The sequence below is a fragment of the Lissotriton helveticus genome, chromosome 2_2 (assembly GCF_964261635.1).
Source record: "Lissotriton helveticus chromosome 2_2, aLisHel1.1, whole genome shotgun sequence".
Lineage (NCBI taxonomy): Eukaryota > Metazoa > Chordata > Amphibia > Caudata > Salamandridae > Lissotriton > Lissotriton helveticus.
In genome coordinates this window covers 384,682,381-384,700,627 of record NC_136060.1, presented here as the reverse complement: position 1 = coordinate 384,700,627, position 18,247 = coordinate 384,682,381, and the positions used below count along the sequence as shown (strand labels likewise).

The following is an 18,247-nucleotide window of genomic DNA, read 5'->3' as shown; positions in this document are numbered from 1 at the left end:
AGATCCTGAAGTTGGTGGCGGATGTAGAAACTGAGTGGGCTAGTGACACCATGATTTGAGTGTCATCGGCGTATGACACCACTTCCATCCCCTGAGATTTTACTAACCTTGCAAGGGGTGCAACATAAATGTTAAATAGGGTCGAACTGAGAGCCGACCCTTGGGGCACCCCACACTGCAAGGATTTAGCAGGGGAGGTCCAAAGAACAGTGATGTACTATATTCAGGAAACTAAAATAATCAGAAGGGCAACCAGTTTTTTGTCTGCTTCATTCAGTCCTCTAATGGAATGCCAGTAAACAAAAAAGACCATTTACTTACCTTTGGTACGCCTTATCTAGCAGAGACATGATCTAGCTGCAGATTTCTTACCTTTGAATTTCCCAGGTGTCTGACTGGATCTGGAAAACATTTCTTCGAGCAATACCCCTGCACTCCAGTCGGCTCGGCGTGATGTCGTTGACATCCGCTTCTCCTATATAACGACACCTCAGCATGCTGACATCAATTACTTTTCACGACTTTCCATGCCAGAAACCTCGGAGCAACACATTTAAAAGAGAACCACCTTGACCCTAGAACCTTGTCCGCAATGCAAGGAGGATAGGTGGGTCGGTAAGGAATCTGTGGCTAGATCATGTCTCTACCATATAAGGCATTACCGAAGGTAAGTAACTTGTCCATAAGATAGAGAGACATCTAGCCACAGATTCCTTGCCTTTGAATAGATACAAGCAACGCTATCCCCGGAGGAGGCACTGCAAACAAATTTACTCTAGGAAGTCCTGCAGAATTGAGCGCCCAAAATGGCCGTTCCTGCAGACTTTATTATCCAGGCAGTAATGTTTGGTAACCGTGTGCAGGGATGTCCACGTTAATGCCTGACAGATGTCCAGGACTACGACTCCACATTGCAAAGCAGTGGTAGCAGCCTTGGCTCTGGTGGAATGAGCCCTTAAGCCTTAAGGAGGCTGCTTCTTGGCCAGAGCATAGCGAATTTTGATGCAGAGGATGATCCACCAAGAGATAGTCCTCTTCTGCACCGCACAACCTTTCTTCGCTCAAACGTACCCCACGAAGAGTTGGTCATCCACTCAAAACTCTTTTGTGCGGTCAATGACAATGCTCTTTTTGGCCCCAGGCGGTGGAGTCACTCCTCTACTTTGGAGGGATGTAGAGGAGCGTAGAAAGTGGGTATGGTAACAGATTGCCCCACATGAAATTGAGTCATAAATGTAAATGTAGTATACTTGTAAAGCGCACAGCTGCCCCAGCAACGCGGCGTCCCGGCGCTGTATAACTCTGGGGAACCCGTCCCGGCTTTCCCTGTGGGATGGTCCCTGCTGGGAGTCCCCAAGGTGGAGCCAGGCATCCCCGGAATTGGTGGGGCCGTTGTGGAGATTAGGCAAGCTAATGCCCAGAGTTGCCGAGTGTGATCCCTGATTAGAGTAAGCACCGAAGCGAGAATTATCGAGTCCGCTGACCAAGGTCCACGACCCTGCCGCGTCGGGAATCGAACCCTGGTCCCGGGCCGACATCTGCTCTCGGGTCTGCCGCCTCTAACCAGTGAGCCACACTACTCCACAGTCATCAGTTTTGGAAGGAAAGAGGCCCTAGTGCAAAACACCAATTTGTCAGGGAGTTCACCCTCCTGGCAGATGTAATTCCCGCGAAGAAGGCGGTTTTGATGGTGAGCAGCTGCAGGTAGCAATTATGCAGAGGCTTGAAAGGAACGCATATTAGGAAAGTGAGAACCAAATTAAGGTCCCACTGAGGCTTAATGAGAGAGGCAGGAGGGAACCTAAGTACAAGGCGTTTCAGTAACCTATGTACAAGCTGAGATTTAAATAGAGAGGTTTGGTCTGGCAGCCTCAGGAAGGCAGACAAAGCCGAAAGATACCCTTTCAAGGTGCCCAGACTAGAACCCTCCTGGGCAAGCAACTAAATAAAAAGCAAAATATCAGAAGGGGAAGCAGAAAGAGGGTCAGTAGACTTTTCTGTACAATATATTACAAATTTGCTCCACTGGCAGGCATATACCTTATTAGTGGATGGACGTCCGACTTCCAGAATAACATTACAGACTTCAGGAGGAAGGTAGAAATCAATCCACGGCCTCACAATCTCCATGTAAAAAGGCACAGAGTTGACAGGTTCGTTTGGAGAACCCACCCCTGCTGCTGCGACAGAAGATTCTCCTAATGAGCAGCCTGATCGGATGCTGATCTGTAGAAGCTTGGGATACCAGTCTCTCCGTGCCCAGTCAGAACCATAAGGATGATTTGGGCCGGTCGTTCCTGATCTTCTTGAGAACTCTGGGCAGCAATGGTATGAGCAGAAAGGTGTACAGAAAGCCTTAGCTCCACTCAAGACTAATAGCATCTCCGAGCGAGAGCAGCCTTGGAAACTTCAGCTTGCAAAACTGCTGACATTGCACGTTCCTTGCGGTAGCGAACAGATCTAACCAAGGCTCTCCCCACTGTTGAAAGAGAGCTTGTACCACCTCCAAATGCAGATGCCACTCTTGATCTGCTAGGCATCGAGGGCTGAGTCTGTCCGCCCTGGCGTTCAGGGAACCTGCCAGGTGTTAAATCTCCAGGTATATGCCCTGCTGTTCCAGCCATGTCCAGAGACACAGAGCCTCTCGGCAAAGAGTCCACGGTTCCATTCCATCCTGTTTGTTGCAGTACCACATGACGGTGGTGTTGTCTGTGAACATTTGCACTAGTCTTCTTTGATGGAGAGTAGAAAGGCTTTCAATGCCAGTCAGATCGTACGGAGGTTCAGCATGGAGATGTGGAGTCCGGATTCCACCGGAGACCAGAGACCTCTGGTCTCCACATCTCCATGATGGCTGACCCAGGAGTGACGCATCTGTCACAGGATCTGTTTATCGCATCTCACAGGATCTGGTTAGGGAAGGGAGAGGGGTCTGCCTCTGGCCAAATCGTGGTTCATCAGCCACCACTCCAGTTCTTGTGCAGTTCTCTCTGAGATGTGGACCATGTCGGAGAGATTCCCCTGATGCTGCAACCACTGGAACTTCATGTCCCACTGCAGAGACCTCATATACCATCTGGTATGTGTCACTAGCAAGATGCAGGAGGCCATGAGGTCCAGCAGCATCAGAGTCATTCTAATCGAAATCCAGGATAGAGGCTGAAACATTGTTATCATAGCCTGAATAGCATGGACTCTTCGTTCAGGAGGATAAGCCTGAAACTGCTCTGTATCCAGAACAGTTCAGATGAAGGGGAGTTTCTGAGAGGGAGTCAGGTGTGACTTTGGCACATTGATAGTGAATACCTGGGGAATACAGGAGGTTCACCGTAGTCTGAAGGTAGGAGACGACAGGCTGGGGCGACCTTCAGCAGCCAGTCATCGAGATAGGGGAAGACTGGCACCCCTGATCTGTGCAGATGAGCTGCGATCACACCATCAACTTGGTGTACACCCAAGGGGTGCTGTTAAGGCCAAAATGAAGCATGGTGAACTGAAAATGCTTGTGGTCCATTAGAAACGGTAGGTAGCGCCAATAGGCAGGCAGGACAGGAATGTGGAACTAGGCATCCTGCAAGTCCAATGCTACCATGCAGTCTCCTGGGTCCAGGGCAGACAGGACCTGAGCTAGGGTGAGCATCTTGAATTTTTCCTTTTCGAGTAAGTAGTTGAGGTCCAGGATAGGATGAAGGCCCTTGTCCTTAATAGCAGCCACAGCCTACTTATGGCTCAGGAACCCTCTCTGTGTCTCCATTGGCCAAGAGAGTTGTGACTTCCTCCAGGAGTAAAATCAAATGATCCTCCATGAGCCAGTTTTAGGATGGAGGCATGGATGGGTTGGAAGGGGAGGGAGTAGCCCCTTCGGACTAACTGGAGTACCCACATGCCTGATGTGATGGTCTGCCAGTGGTAGAGGTGATAGTTGAACCTTCCACCAACTGGTCGCCCATGGTCCGGAAAGTCGAGATTAGGAGGGTTTGGAGGCTGTAGCTGCAGGCGGGTGGTGATGGACTGACCTGATCTCTGTCCACCGACCCACTTGGTCAGAATGAACCATCGGCCGCATAGGGGCTGCTGAACTGAACTTGCGCAGCTTGGTGGCTGGGGTATGGCTGGTGAGCTAAAAGCCCCTTCTGTAGCCACGAAAGGGACACAAGGCAGACTGGTGATGTGTGGTGACTGAGGGGCCAAGGACTTGGCCGTAGTCCGCCAGTCCTTAAAGGGCTCCAATGCTGTGTCTGCCTTGGCTCCGAAGAGACAGGTGACATCCAAGGGCATGTCCATGAAAGAGGAATGGACATCCCTCAAAAGCCAGATGTTCTCAGCCAGGCATGGTGTCTGACAGCCCCCGTCAATAAAATCGCTCTGCTCAGCGAGTTGGTCGTGTCAAGACCACATGATATGGCAAACTTTGCTGGATCCCTCCCATATGATACTGCTTGGGAATGGACGGCCCGGGCCTCCTCTGGGACCTATAACAACACTTGCTCAAACGTGGGAATAAAGGGCCAATAAGCATGTGGTTTTCACTGACCGCAATGCAAGGCTGGCCGAATAAACAAGTTTTCTTGCCCCGACTTTCCAGCCTCTAGGATTCCCTATCTGGGGGAGCAGAAGGGAACATGCCTTGGGATGTGGATGCCTGGACTACCAAGCTCTCTTGTATATGGTGGGTATTGAGGAAATTTGGGTTGCTGCGGGTAATCATCCTATTCACAGGCACCCCATGTGCTGAACTTGGACCAGGTTCCCAGAAGGATATCTGTGAGGGCTTCATTAAATGGGAGTAAGGTTTCAGAGGAGGAAACTCCCAGCTGCATTACGTCTGGCAAGATGTTACACTTGACTGCCACTGAAGGAAGCTGAAGGCCAAGGACCTCAGCCACCCTTCACACCACCATAGCATAAGACGCTCCCTCCTCTGTAGCCATGGTAGGGGGAGAAAGCATGCCAGTATCTAGAGAAGTATCCAGTCCACTGGCCTCACCTAATTTCTCATACCAGTGCATTTCCACTTCAGGCTTATCGTCTAAAGGGTCTAGTGGCCCATCCCAGTCGTCTACCACTTCTAGTCCTTCAAAACAAGGCTCAGGAAACGACCTAAGACCTGTAGGTCCTGGTGGTGCCGAAATCGTCATCAAGGCGCTGTACCGGCTCCAGGTTGTCAGGAATGAATGAGGCTGACGTTACCAATGGATGCCGGCGACGCCTGGAGCATCAGTGTCCGGAGCAGCATCGGGGAAGGTTGCACTGGCACGACTGATGCCGGTCTGGAGCCAAGTGGGAGCATCGCCGCCGGGGCCGCTGGGGCAGAACACGATGGGGCACCCTCTAACCCTGTGGGCCACACAAAAATTAGGCGCATAGCCTCATAATATTCTCTGATGTAGGCGGGGTACGCTTCAGCTCCCAGAAAATTAGGGAGGTGCAGATTCCAATGAACAAGGTCTTGATCGCCAAGCCTCCTCTGTCACGGTGGCCAACTGACGGGGAGAAGTCAAAGCACACTACGACCTCTTATGCTTCTTATGCCTTTTACCTGAATGTCCCGATAATTTTGAATGGGATGAAGAGGACTTTGGACTCTGGAAGCCGTGCCCAGACCTTCCTGTTGATTGGGACCCTTTTTTCCGAGGAGTCGAGCGTCATGGTGTCGCCTGCCTGGCCATAAGCAGCTTTAGGAACCGCTCCCTCAAAGCCTTCGGAGCCATGACCCGGCAGTCGGAGCACGACTTTGAGTTGTGGTCGCGCTCCAGACACCAGAGGCAAACCAAGTGCGGGTCCGTGACAGGTCGCCACATGGCTTGAACCCTGAAGTTTTCCTCGAAAAGGCTTTACCTTCACACCAAAAATACGTTGACAAAATGTTGAAGAATTCTGTCAAAAAGTGACAGAGTGTAGCTCTATACATGGATCAGCGCTTGACTGGCGTGGAAAGAATAGAACGGATATCAGTGTGACGAGGTGGCACCTATATAGGTTACGCAGCCGTCACTTCCGGCGCAGACGGTGTCACATGGAGCGGACTGAGGCCACCTACCAGCGCGCAGGGGTATTGATTGAAGGAATATCTTCCGGATCCAGTCTGATGCCTGGGAAATTCAAAGGTAAGGAATCTGCGGCTAGATGTCTCTATCAGGTAGCCACAGCAAGATGGATACTGCAAACAATACAGAGATGCCATGCAACAGTGGAGGTTGCACTAGGAGAGGCCTAGAGCCCATTTGACCAGGAAAAGAAGGACCAACCTTCACATTCATTGCCAATGTCTACATTGATGTCCTATCTAAGTCAGCTATTTGTTCATCTACACTCACTTTTCTGAAATAATATTGCATGGACATTCAAACCAACAAAGAAGCTAGGGTAGGAGAGACTCCTAAAGCACCATTTTGCACACACAGCCTCATAGTAGCCCAGCCTCCAAAACTGCATTAAAAACCACTGCAAAGTCAATGCATCATGTGATTTCTAAATGATCCTTGCTACAAAACAAAATGGTTACTTGGTTGTAGGAGTAGTTTTGTAGCTTGAAACTTTTCGAATTCACTTATGACCCCCCCACCTCCCTGAGATGACCGACTTTACAACATGGGGAGAGAAAAAAATAGGATCAGAAGATGGCTACCTCGGACTTGATGTGTGTGACATCATCAAGGTGGGACCAGTAGCCGAAGTGGTCAATGTTGACAACATACAAAAAAGAAAAAACCATAAATGAAGGACAAGATCAGCTTCCTGGAACCATCCACGGATCTGATGACGGAATAATGCACAGCATGTGAATCCAGATACTCTTCAAGCTGCAAAACTGCTTCTACTTCTGGGTAACCATTCCGTTTGTCCCATGGAAGTTTCAGAGTCCAGTACCATCACCGTGCATGATGTTTCTGAACCAGCAACACGATTACTGAATTATGTTTCATATCTCATTTTGTAGGAGAACTAAGTGTTTGCAGAAATGGCTTACGAATTGCCAAGTTATTAATTCTATGTATAGGAGGAGTGAAAAAGTTCAAGTAACCTTAACAGACTTTGAACCTAATAAACCTAATGCATTTTGAAATACTAAAATATAAATGTTTTTACCTTGGTGCGCACATAATCGTCCGTTTACTTGGTATGTATTTTAATAGCTCGTTATGAATTTTGAGAGATTGATGTTAATCTTACAGCACAGTACAAATTAATTGCAAGATCTTATTCTGCTCAGAATCTATGTCCGGAATAAAACTGTGATAATTTAATCTGATGATTATAACCCTGTAATTTTCTTTGTGGTGCCTGAGGAACAGGATATTCACATTACTGTAAGATTAAAACGGATCAGATGCTTTTTATTTTTCCCCATGAAGCCGGTGTATCCTGTAAAGAATCAATTTAAGACATGATTAGCAAAAACGCACTTTAATGTTGTTATATTGGGTTAGACCTGCTCGTTTTGTTAGGGCATAAAATTTCAGAAACTGAAGATTGTCGGTTATAGATGTTTGACGATAACAAGGAACAGACTTGTAAACCAAGGCAAAGTCCTGGACTATGTTGATTTTTTTGAAAATTCGTGCCACAAGCATCTTTTGCTGGTGTTTTGTCTATTGTGTTTGTAAATACTTATTTCCAATTTTATAGGAAATAAGTATTGTAGGTTATCTTTCCGTGGGAACGTTTAAACCAAGGCCAAAGGTGGTCGTGGAATAAATAAATACGTAATGTGTCCTACTGGAACAACCTCACGTTAGTGATGTCTCTTCAAGACTGCTGTAGTAATGCAGTGTTGTGGCTAATTCTGCTCCGGGTCTTGTATTTGCAAGGAAACACATTATATGGCCTTCGTCATTCTCTTTAATCCAAAAATATTCAAGAACAGAAAAATGAAATTGGCTGCACGGTTGTGTGACCATATTCATGTAAAAAACAGTGCACCCCTTCAGCAGAAGTATTCATACCTTCTGTCCAAAATACAGATTTTCATGAATTGAAGCTGGTGGCGACAATGAGCATAAAAAAATGCTTAAAGGCCTATTATGTCCTCCGGGTAGAAAGGACCGTGTTTAATGGAAAGTATGAAAGCGTCTTTCACAGTTCTTGCCTGATCCTTGCATTCTTGTTCCAGTATGTTGACTTGTTACCCACCAAATTCTGTAAGTAGTTGCCAGCTCTCATTTTCGTAGAAAAGACCATTAGGTTCCTGTGTGCGACTTGCACAATTTGCTAATATGTTACCAAAATAAGTGGTGGCCCAAAACTCTATGTTGTGCCCTGCCAATGGATTTTAGCATTGGGCATACATGACCCTAGCATTTCCATGCCTTTTTGTTGTTTGGGGGGAATGATGGATGCAGCTGAATGTCTTGGGGCCTCTAATAACATTTAACAAACTTTTACCCATTCAGATACTCTGCTCTTGCAAATAAAGGAGGGTATGATTATACATTTAATTTGCAGTAATTATGTATCTTTTTTCTCCTTGTTTTTCCTCAGTTTTCAGCCCAGAGTCCATCCAGCTATGCCTCTGATGGGTGCCCGTGCCCCAATCAATCAATGCTGGCTCAACCCACAAAGACACATTTGGGATCCAGGAACATGGGTCCAGTCACCTACTTTGGTGTCAGGAAGGAATTTTTTTCCTGAAGCAAAGCTTGCTCGGATTTAAACAAGGTTTTTTCATGATCTTTTTTAACAATGTAAAAAGGAATATTTATTTTAGGGTGAATGTTTGTGTCTGTAGTTGACTGGAATACACATTAGTGCTGCCACTCTTGTTACTAATGCTCTCATTTTAATTTCGCGTAGCTCCCTCTGTGACTTGTATTGGCCTGCTTTGGGAGTAAAGCTTACTTATGCTGCTTCAGGCAGCACTAACTCAGACCTAAGCTTTCTGAAAATCCCTTCTTCCCAGTGGTGTTAAATGCAGCGTTAGTCCCTGCCATCCTTGTAATTCTAGGATAAGTGGCAGTACTGTGAAGATCCCTGTAAACATGATGTACTTTGTGTTTCTGCTCACGTGCAGTCATTGGATATACCCAAGAAAGAGAGATTACTGACTGGTGAGCAGGTTGAAATTTAGCTGATGTTGAAAACTTAGAGAACGGCAGCTGTAGACTAACCAACTCGTAGAACACATGAAAGGATGAACTACCAGAGCAAGAGCTGTCCATAACCCACCAAAAAAGTCCGTATGGTGGTGTCTTCGGACACACAGTAATATACTGATTATGGAAGATATCGCAATCAGTCAAGACTTTACCTGGAGGCAGTTAGCTATAATCTTGGTATATACTTTGCTGCAGAACATATCGAAGATAAGAAAGTCTGCTGCTTTACAAGCATGCACATGACTTTTTCACGCAATACACAATAAAAGCCAATTTTAAATTGCTGATAAGCAAAAGGCAATCACTTACTATTTCATGTTTTGTCACATATGTTTTGTCTTTTAGTGTAGTGTTGTTTGCTATCATGAAATTTATTTGGAAATGAATAATGCAGTTCAAGGTGTTTGCATTAACGAAACATATTACTGAAAATGTTAACTAAATGAAAGATTTAGGCGTGTAAATTTAAAAACAATTACAATTAACCTGAAAGCTCTGTTTTTAAAACATCTCACTTTTAATTCTTAAATAGTATTAGAGTTCATGTTAAACCTGCTCTGTACATTAAACACTAACTGATGTGTGGTACCCAGGTGTCTAGATAAGCATTTCAGACAGTACTTCATTTTGAAAAAGCTTTCTGAAGCAATATCTCCCTTACACTCGCATGTGAAGAGTGAGGTGAAGAAATCATAGCAATGTGACAATTATTAGGCTTGTCTATGGGAAAGCTACTGTCAGATTCCTTGTAGGTATGTAAAAGCACCATCATACATACACCCATATTAGAAATCCCTTACACATCCAGGGGTTAAATGGGTACGGGTGAGTCATGGATAGCACTGTTTCCAAATACAGCTGTTACAGTGAAGTAGGACATAAAATAGGCATGATGTGACACATGAAACCTCCTACACTGCTCCAAAGCTTATTATTTTAAAGACAGGCTGGCAGAGACACAAACCTTAGCACAAATGCCTTCTATAATTTCATGCAATTGTATCTTCCTAATCAATTATGGTTTTAATTTGTTTTACTTGAGCGCAGTGTTGCTGGCAAAGCCTGCTGCAAAATTCGTTGGCTTTTCACTAGGGTAAATTAATTGTTGATTAGTGGAACAATAGCTTTAGAAATCGTATAACTCTTAACAGTCCTCACTAATAGCCAACATTTAAGGTCCTTTTTGATTAATAGGCAAATGCTCTTCGTCAATTAGTCTGTACTGTAATTCATATTTTGCATCAGCTCACCACAGCCTAAAGCATAGGGCAATGGGGCAGCCACTTACCTACGTACGATATGCATATCGGCTTCAAAATGAGTATGCTTCAGTGCCATTAAATCCGTTTTTTGTTAAATGCTATTTTTCCCTAGTTTAAGTTTCTTTTCTACTTTCTTAGCCCTGCTATCTCCTTCCTCATCCCAGTGGTGTAATGTAAAATGACGGGACACCCTGCAGGATATGAAAATGGGTTCTTGAGTCTCCCATATCTCACAGATATTCAATGGCCTTGAGTGGAATCGGCGTCTTGAAGGATTGAGGTCCCCAATGCGCCGAAAGGGCTGCAGGGGCCTGCATTATCCCCCTGCCTGAACCCCCTAATTTCGCTTTAGGAAGGAGCCCCGCTACATACTCTTAATCCTCTCTCATGCCTCCAGTTGTGGTCCAAAGGGAGAATAAAACAATCCTACTCCCGTCTGAGATCAGACACATTTCTCCCTGTAGGCTTCCACCCTTCAGCCGCCCCTCTGTGCCTGCTGCTGATTTTCTTTTCTCTAAATCCAGCCCCAAGTCGCTGCACCATCTCTTACTCGGTTAAAGTGTAACCTTAACGAATTCTCTCCATGCTGGCAGCAGTTCTGTGTGAGTTATCCAGTCTCCAGAAACAAAACAAATGAGTAAAGCATGCTCCCTGAGACCTGCACCACATTCCTCGTATATGTGTTTTCTTCTTCCAGTTATTACTGCTCACAGTAATGTTGTATTTGCCCTCCTACAGCAGCATTTCACAATAGCTTCCACATTTGCATTTGTGCACTGTCTCTAATTACCCTACAGTCCTCTCTTCGGGTGTCCCCCTATTCCCTTGGCATATAAGCAACCTGTGCTGTGGCTCTTTATGAAGCCATTTTCAAACTACGGTATAATTAAACTCTGGGGACTTGATTCACAATTAGATATGACTTACCCCTGCAGTGCACCTTGCTTATTCCAGAATTCCTAGTGTAATCCAGGAATTCTCCTGATTTACTTCTGTAATTCAGTAGTAAGCCAAGCGTAAGTCACATGTACTCACTGCAAAGTCTTGGTGGATCAGACTCTGAGCTAAAATCATTTTTTAAAGCTGTACCCTACTTTTGGAATAAAAATCGCATCCTTTGTATCTATTCCTGACCAATGTGGCCCAATTTTGCCAAAGGCCAAAAGACGGGCCATGCTGTACCTCTGCCAAAATGGAATGCATTCAAACTTGGAAGAAGCAGCGCACTTGTAAACCAGAAGGGTTAAAGCACTACACAAAATATAATCCCAATACAATTTTTTTTAAAGCAATCGATGCTGTAGAAAATCCTTGTTTGGCTACTTTAGCTCCACTTGTACAGCTGCTTAAATATAATACTGGCATTTTTTTTGGGGGGGGGAAATGCAGCTTTTAGGTACAGCTGTACCTTTCGTTTGAGATTTAAGACATTTTGTGTATCATACAGGTGCAAACAGAGGTATATAATATTTGCCAATCTGACACTGACATTGTTTTACGTTGGATAAGGACTACTTGATTAGCTGATGTCTTGTGTTGAAGGATCTGGATGGTAAATCTAGGGCAGTTACTACTCTTCAAACTGTCCTTTAACCAAATTGTGGCCTCTCATCCCAGTTGATCACATGTAAATGTAACCTGCTCCAAATATTCATGTGGCATGCGACATTACAATTAATCTTGTCACAATTATCTCCTTTTTATGTCTAGCCTAAAAGTAGCTTTAGCTGTTTTTTCAGCTTCATGTGAACAAGAATCAATTGCAGTGTTTTGTAATTTCATTTTTGCAAATATGCGTTGTAATAGGCTGTAAAAGTTTAAAAGTAATAAAAAAAGAAAAATGTCACCATCTAAAGTTGGTGTGCACCTGTTTGTTAAAAAAAATGCATAAATCAGTAAAACCTGACACACTTCAATTTTTATTTTTTTAAATTAATGAATTGGGAAATTGACACAATTAACAACCCTGACACTGAAGTGGACCACAATTTAGGCGGATGTGAAAAAGTTAAAATGCTGTCAAACACAGTGAAGAGAATCAGTGACTGAAGTAGGCTGACCCATTACCCCATGCTGCATGGTTTGGTGGACGGCTGCCATTGCTCTATTCTTCTTTGAGCGATGCACATTGCATGACCACATGTTCACATTAATTTAAAAAAAAGTGTGCGCTGCAGTACTAAGGCTGGTGGGCCAATCTTGTAAGTGTAGCTTTGTGATGGTACATTTTTTTTATCCCTTGTTTCTTTGAAAGTGTTATATCCCATACTTTCTAGTCCTAGCTGCTCAGCGCTCCTGGTGGGGCGCCCTGTACCAACTTACATGAACTATTAAATCTACTTACTACGTCTCTGGCTCCTGGTTTACCTATCCTGATAGCTCATCTTCAGTTACAAAAGAAAGCTTATGTCTACCACCTTCGGATGGCAGCATTTTTACTTCTTTTTTACTTTTAATCTTTATTTTCTGTTAAACATTCTTGGAAAAATGTGTAAAAAGCTTTGCACTATCACCAAGGCCAAACATATTGGCCTTACTAATGCGCATAGATTTCGTCATTTTATAGTGTTTCCCAATATGTGGTTATGGCTCAGTCTCTGCTACCCTCAGAACCATCTGTGTTCTGTTATTTTCCCCATGTTTTCAGATGCCCAGAAAAAGTATATTGCTATATCATTCGAAGGCCGACACCCAGGGGAGAGTAGATACTAGGTCTTATGTACCTCTGTAACGAGTGGATTTCTTATTCTAACTACATTTTTCAGTCAAGCTGAGTACACTGTTGTTTCAGATGCAAAGGACTAAAAGGTCAAAAACAATTAATTTAAAAGATAATCATGTGATAGAATAGGACGTGTTACACGAACAGTTGGTAATTATGTTCTAAAAGGCACATCAGTACTAGTACCATCGAACCTAGATCTCTTTTTTTCAGTTTAGGGATACCCACGGAGTAGCAGCACCCTCTGGTGTCATGCTCTTCTTAGTCCCACATCACTCAGGCATCTCAGGGCAGGGGCAGGTTCCTTAGCAGGTACGCCTCCTCCTGTGGGCAGGATTTGCTCAGGTCCACAGAATCTAGGCATGCTGGAGCAAGTTCCCTACCAGGTAGGCTCTTCTCTGGAGATTGGATTCAAATGGCACTGTGGATTCACGACAGGAAACTGCCTTTCTAAGTTCTTCGAGGCAGAAGAGACAGCATTACGTTTCTTTTTATTCCTCTCTTATTCACCCCTTTTCAACCAAGTTTTCTTATTTCAGAGACTCAGTCATTTGCTATCAAATGACTGCTTCATTTTTATCATTAGTGGTAATCCTAAACTAATTTTAACAATCTTAATCTTAAAATCTTATTTTTGTAGTAGTGTGATGTAAATGTGCCTTGTGGTACAAAGCACGCCACAGAGCTTTTTGCCTTAAAAATCGAAAAGAGCTGTAACTAGTACCTCTGATTACAGCTCGGTCTGATATCCATTTCCACTCATGGTTCTCAGCCTCCTGAATTACAAGGAAAAACATTCCTCTGGCCAGCACATGACTAGCGCTATCACAAAACAAGAAAGGAACACTAGAAAGTCAACTGTGGCTTCCCTACTGACTGAAAGATTCTCCCACTGGTCCTGCTTATATACAAATTGTTCCTTGTTAGTTCCAAATCAGCTATTCTGTTATCTCTTTGCTTTTGCATAAGTAAACGTTTGAAGGTCCTGCTGAAGAGAAAAGTAATTTTCATGTGTAAAGTGGTGGGGCTTGGGGCAAAAATGTGTATGCATTATGTATTTGATCTCTAGGCCGCTGTGAAGTAGAGTTCACAAAAAGATACTTACTCTTGTTAATGCTCTTTCATGCAGTAACCTTTTCTAACTACAGATTCCTCACCTTAGAATATTCACAGAATACTGAAAGTGGCCAGACTGGATCTGGAAAACTTTTCTCTAGCAATGCTCCCTGTCTTGCATATAAGCACCACCAGGTGGGACAGCAGAGAGGAATCTGTGATTATCCACCACAAAAAGCATTACCGAAGGCAAGTAACGTCTTCTTTAAATTGATACTTCTAACTGCAAATTACACATTTTGGTATAGATAGCAAATAAGTACTTCTCTAGATGGAGGTTCTGTCGAGTGGACTCAGATCAAAACGTCTTAAAGGATCAGGCATGCAAAAAGTCCTTCCCATCGGCCTTGGCTATCAAAGCAGTAGGTGCTTTGTGAACGTATGCACTGACACCCATGTCACAGCCTGGCAAATGCCAAGGATAGGCAATTCACGTGCCAACACAGTGGTCACATCCTTAACCCTGGTGGAATGGGCTCTCAGATTCTCTTGTGGCTGGCTCTTGGCCACTGCATAGGAGATCTTATTGCAGAAGACGGTCCACCTCAAAAGGGTCCTCCTCTTCACAGCCTTTCCTCTCTTTGCTCCAAGTAACCCCACAAACAGCTCATGGACCACACAGTGTTCCTTGGTGTTAGCAATATAAATGCTAAAAGTCCTTTTGGGGTGTCCAGGAAATAAAGCCTCTCCTCTTTTGAGGGGTGAGGTTGACCACCAAACGGAGGAAGGATGAAAGATTACTCATCATAAAAGGGAATTACATCTTTAGGTAAGAAGGTCGCCCGAGTTCTCAACACCAGTTCATCTGGAAAAAAGGTGTTGTAGGGCAGGTGCATCGATAGTGCCTGAAGCTCTCTCATGCAACAAATGGAAGCAATTGCAACAAGGAGGATAGTCTAGACGCAGCAAGCCGCTATGGATCTGCTTAAAATGTGTGCACATAAGATACATTAAGATCATTTTAAGGTCCCACTGTGACATCACAAACAGTTTTGGGAAAAACGTGTATCTTGCCTTTTATAAACCTCATCACAACATTATTTAAACCAGGACGGTTGGTGCTGCAAACGTAAAAATGTTGAAATGGCCAACAAATAACCTTTAACAGTGAACACTGCCAGGCTTTGGTGGATGAAAGACAAAATAAACAAAAGAACATCCGACATCTTGGATTGTAAAGGATAATTGTTGTGGTTACCATACCAAGTCTGAAACTTGTCCCAATACCCTTCGTGGAAGGGCGGCGAAGATTACTTCTACCTCTTCCGGCAGCAGATTGAGCACCGTCAACTGCCACTTTACAATCTCTATACATTGAGGTGCAGCTTGTGTAGACTGTGGTGGAGAACCCAGTCTTGTTGCTAAGACGGTAGGTCCCCCCGAAGTGGCAGCCTGATCGGAGAACATTTTCTCACACCCAAAAGCTCGAGGTCCTACACTCTCTGGACTCCATCATGAGCTCCTAGCATGACTTGGACCTGGTTGTCCTTAATCTTTGTTAGGACTCTGGGCATTCAGGACTCCGGGCAGGAGAGGGAGAGGGAGGAAGGTGTGCATGAGCTCAGAATTCCATTCCATCTGGAACACATCCACTAGTGAGCATTCTCACGGAAACTCCAATGCACAAAACTTTTAACACTGCATGTTCTCGATGGTGTCAAAATAATCTAGTTCCAGGTTGTCCCACCGCCAATTAATGCTCTCCACCATCTTGCGATGTCTTTGCGCGGCTGCTACAGGTAAGAGAGGTAGGGCGGGGGCAAGGCAGGGAGGGGGGAAAGACGACGGGATAGGGAAAATAAATAAAACCACGTACCCTGCGCTCGCTGCATTGGTCATTGTTTTTTTTTTTTCCTGTCCCGATGTACGTCAACTTCCCCTCTGTCCCGCCCCTCCTCCCCACCGCTCTTACCTGTACCGGCCACGCCTGCTTCTGAGCTTGTCTACTCTGGCATTCAAGGGCCTTGCCAGGTAGTATATGATAAGTAAGAAGCTCTGATTCTGGAGATGCAGAGCCTCCTGTTACAGGAACCGATCCCCACTCCACCCTCTTTGTTGCACTACTTCATGGCAGTTGCATTGTCTGTGAGGACTAGCACCAGCCTCACTTTGATGGACGGTGGGAAGGCTTTCAAGGGCAAGGAAATAGCTTGTACCTGCTGTGGGTTGATGAGCTGAGCTTCCATTGGAATCTAAAGTCCTTTGATCTCTACCTCCTCCAATTGACCATCCAAACCCAGCAGTGATGTGTCTGTAACGACCGTCAGCTGCTGCTGGGGAGAGGTGCCTGCCGCTAGTCTATTTGTAGTTGAGTAGTCACCACTTCAAACCTTGAGCAGCCTCTTTTGAAATGTTAATGGTACCCAATAGGTTTCCTTGGTGCTGGGCCTACTGTACCTTCAGATTCTCCAGTATTGTATCTTTTATAGATTTACATGCTTGAATCTTCCACGTCGTCATGGTGGGAGTCCGACGGTAACAGTAAAATAGCAGCATAAAGCTAAAAGGAGAATCAACAGTATTTAGTAACCAATTAACCTCATTAAAGAGCATCCGATCTCCAGCAAATCACATCGCAGACCCCTGAGTATCCATCCCCTCTAGAGCCACCATACCTCATATTTCTTACTGCATGTCGTGTGTTAGGAAGTCTCCCTGAGCTCTGCTCAGTCACAGTGTTTCTACTTTGAACTCTTCAACTTTCAACTGGCAGTTCTCTTTCCTCAACCTTCTCTTCAACTGAGGTGCTGCTAGAAAGTGAGTTTACTACTTGTTTTCTGTATTTTCTACAAAATGTCAGAGTCTAAAAAATGGCTGTTCAGGCCCTGCAAGACTCATGGAAAGTCCAGGTTTTTCTTTGAGGACCCTCATAAGGAGTGCTTATATTGCCTTTATCCAGAGCACAAGACCAAAGACTGTAACCAATGCTGGATGTTTTTATCAAAACCCTCAAAGATCGTGAGGGAAGGCTTCTTATTTAGTTCCAGAAGAAAAGATCTATGAGAGATTATGACTCAGAGAGTGAGGAGAGTCCTCATTCCTCCTCAAAAAAAGGAAGGAAGAAGATCCTTCCTCTGGTCAGAGAGATCCAAAAAAAAGATCTCTGAGCATGGAGCCTTCAGTGAAAAAGAGGTAAAAAAGAGCAACCTGGCTCTTCTCAGGCCCCAAAAAAGATCTGGTTCTGCTCCTCCTTCTGCGCAACTTACTTCCTCCCAGAATATCTACCCGTCGTCGTACCCTTCGACGAGGCATTCTCTGCCTACGACCGTCGAAAGAAAGACTCCGTCAACGGTTTTATCAGCGACATCTACAACAAAAACGGTGAAGACGACAATGGCTGTCTCGTCGACTAAGTAGTGATGTCATTGGCGGCTTCGGTGAGTAGTTCGTCGTCGACAAGAGCTTCACCTTCGACGGTCAATTGTGTGATGCGCCGTCGATGAGCATCTCTGCCCCATCAACAGCTACTTCCACGCCGTCGTCACAGACCCTGGTGACGATCCCATCGACGATCCAGTCAGCTAGGAAAATGGACATGTCGATCTCAAAATCTCTATTACAAAACTTTTCCAAAATATCTCCTCTGCCTCTTTCTCGCATCCTGGATTTTCAGGCATTGGTGGATGAAGGTCCCTTTGGCCCTGCCTACAGCCCCTCTCTATTGAGATAAAGTGCCAGGAATCTGATGAAGAGGATCAGCCAGATAACCCTTCGGCTTACTTTGAAGATGACTATTCCTTTTCGGATAGACACTTGGGTGCGCAATGCCTGGTTACCTTCCAGGGGCACTAACCATATTATGAGCAAGAGGAGGAAGATCGTCATGAACCCTCCATTAATGTGCCAATGTCACTGGTCACAGAGTTACGTTTGATGCTAGATGACTATTATAAGCGATTCCCTGAAGCCAATGTGGTCCAAAACCCAGTGTCTCGGAAGGAGGAGCCTCTTTGGCACTCCAGGCTATCAAATCAGACACGGATACGGCAAAATCCTTAGCCAATTTACAACAGCGAAGGTTCTCTTCCTTTCAGGGAAGAGGAAGAGGTCCA

The 18,247-nt window shown here is 44.9% G+C and overlaps 1 protein-coding gene across 3 annotated transcripts in view; it reads left to right on the top strand.

Annotated features, from left to right (window-relative positions):
- Nucleotides 1-18,247, top strand: part of NAT8L (N-acetyltransferase 8 like) — a 197,803-nt gene that overhangs the window by 123,319 nt on the left and 56,237 nt on the right. For 2 of the 3 annotated variants that reach the window (XR_013608473.1, XR_013608472.1), the window contains exon 2: nucleotides 8,482-8,658. The exons of the other annotated variant lie outside the window; for it this stretch is intronic. The gene's annotated coding sequence lies outside the window, so the exon portion shown is untranslated. The remainder of the gene's footprint in view (nucleotides 1-8,481; nucleotides 8,659-18,247) is intronic. 3 annotated transcript variants of the gene reach the window in all.